The following is a 2,659-nucleotide window of genomic DNA, read 5'->3' on the forward strand; positions in this document are numbered from 1 at the left end:
GCGCTAAAACAAACGCTATAACGAACGTCAACTTCAACAATACTCTCTGACTGCAGATCAATTACTCACTACCTACACATTGTCCCTTCACGTTTTCACCATCTTATATATACCAGACTACCGCCAATCTAGTAATCTTGGGAAGGTTCGAGAAAGAAGTGGCGTGATACTAGTCACGTGACCTCGCTGACGCAACAATACTTTTTCATCAAAGAAACATTCAGAAGAAATGAAAAACAGCTTTACCAATGGGATTGGGCAAAAGGACATTCAACAGAACCAGCTCGATTGTATTCTTCATTCAGCTATTGCTGCCTGTCCTACTGTATGCTTCATTTGGATACTCCTACTGCATACTTCATTTGGATACTACTACCTATCCTACTGTCTACTTCATTTAGATATTACTGTCTGTCCTACTGTGCAATACATTTAGATATTACTGTCTGTCCTACTGTATAATACATTTAGCTATTGCTGGCTGTCCTTCTGTATGCTTCATTTGGTTAGTGCTCCCTGTTCTACTGTATGCTTCATTTGGTTACTGCTGCCTGTCCTACTGAATACTTCATTTCACTCTGTTGCCTGTCTTACTATATACTTCATTTGACTACTGTTACCTGTTATAATGTATACTTCATTCGAATACTGTTGCCTGTCCTACTGTATACTTCATTTGGTTACTGCTGCCTGTCCTACTGTATACTTCATTTGACTACTATTACCTGTCATACTGTATACTTCAGTTAGATACTATTGCCTGTCCTACTGTATACTTCATTTGGTTACTGCTGCCTATCCTACTGTATACTTCATTTGACTACTGTTGCATGTCCTACTGTATACTTCAATTAGATACTATTGCCTTTCCTACTGTATACTTCATTTGGTTACTGCTGCCTGTCCTACTGTATACTTCATTTGACTACTGTTACGTGTCATACTGTATACTTCAATTATATACTATTGCCTTTCCTATTGTATACTTCATTTATCTGTTGCTGCCTTTCTTACTGTATGCTTCATTTGGTTAGTGCTGCATGTTCTACTGTATACTTCATTTGGTTACTGCTGCCTGTCCTACTGTATGCTTCACTAGACTATTGCTGTCTGTCCTACTGTATACTTCATTTCGATACTACTGCCTGTCCTACTTATACTTCATTCAGCTCTTCTACTTTATGCTTCATTTGGTTAGTGCTGCCTGTTCTGCTTTATACTTCATTTCGATACTACTGTCTGTCTGTCCTACTGTGTACTTCATTTGGATACTATTGCTTGTCCTACTGTATACTTCATTAAACTACTGTTGCCTGTCCTACCGTATACTTCATTTGACTACTGTTGCATGTTCTACTGTATAGTTCCTTAGACTACTGTTAACTGTCCTACTGTATACTTCATTTAGCTATTGCTCCCTGTCATAGTGTATGCTTCATTTGATTAGTGCTGCCTTTTCTAATGAATGCTTCACTTGGTTACTGATGCCTGTCCTACTCTATACTTCATTTGGATACTGCTGCCTGCCCTAGTATATACTTTATTTGAATACTGCTGCCTGTCCTACTATATACTTTATTTTACTACTGTTGCATGTTCTACTGTATGCTTCATTTGGTTAATGGTGCCTGTTCTACTGTATAATTCATTTGGATAATACTGCCTGTCCTACTATATACTTCCTTAGACTATTGCTGCATCTTCTACTGTATATTTCATTTGACTACTGTTGCCTGTACTACTGTGTACTTCATTTGACTGCTGTTGCCTGTCCTACTATGTACTTCATTTGACTACTGTTGCCTGTCCTACTGTATACTTCTTTTGAATTCTGCTTCCTGTCCTACTGTATTGTTCATCTCGATTTTGCTGCCTCTTCTACTGTACAGTTTAGTTGGATATTCCTGACTCTCCTACTGCTACTATACAGTTCAGTTGGATATTGCTGTACTGTTCAGGAGTAGTCAATGTTAAAAAAACGTAATAAATTTCTTATAAATAAAACCCTTTATCACTAGTGTTTTTTACTTCGCCCTTTGAAAAGTTTACTAATAAGAAATGACATTCCTTAAAAATTAGTTTCATCTAGAGAAACGGATCAAAGGTCAAACCGTTCAACAATCTTAATAATTTTAGAATATGGAGAATTTGAAAGGCAGAAAGGGAACCCTAAAAAGCTGTTGTTTGATTTTATCACAACAGTTGTGCCCAGCATGAAAACTTACCAACTTTATTCAGATGATAGTATAACCTTGAATTTCCTCAAGTTTCATCACTTTTCAATGTTTCTCCATAAGGCAGACTCGTTCTTTCGCACCAGAGAGGTGATAGGCGTTTCGTGAAACAGGTTATTTTAAACGTACATTCAGCTGGTGAGCTATACAAGTTTTAATCATGTACTTGTATAGAATAAGGTGGCGTACCAGCTCTTAAGCAAAGCTGACGTCACACAAGATAAACGTTGTACATAGTTTACCATAATTCAAAGGTAATTTCTGGCAGATAGCAGTAACACGATATTTTGTTTTTTTTTGTGGTATATATTTAAAGCGATGCTTGTTTTCTTCTCATCTGCCTCCCCCCCCCTCTCCCTGACTTATTTTTTATTAATTTCAATATTATTCATGTTTTATCTAAACTTTTATTGCAATTGTTTTAT

The 2,659-nt window shown here is 36.8% G+C and overlaps 1 protein-coding gene across 1 annotated transcript in view; it reads right to left on the reverse strand.

The window, feature by feature from the left end:
• Positions 1 to 2,300, reverse strand: part of LOC106467883 (mpv17-like protein 2) — a 27,871-nt gene extending 25,571 nt beyond the window's left edge. The window contains exon 1 of the mRNA XM_022396093.1: positions 2,226 to 2,300. The gene's annotated coding sequence lies outside the window, so the exon portion shown is untranslated. The remainder of the gene's footprint in view (positions 1 to 2,225) is intronic.
• Positions 2,301 to 2,659: the final 359 nt, after the last annotated feature.

Source organism: Limulus polyphemus, unplaced genomic scaffold (genome assembly GCF_000517525.1).
Source record: "Limulus polyphemus unplaced genomic scaffold, Limulus_polyphemus-2.1.2 Scaffold2777, whole genome shotgun sequence".
Lineage (NCBI taxonomy): Eukaryota > Metazoa > Arthropoda > Merostomata > Xiphosura > Limulidae > Limulus > Limulus polyphemus.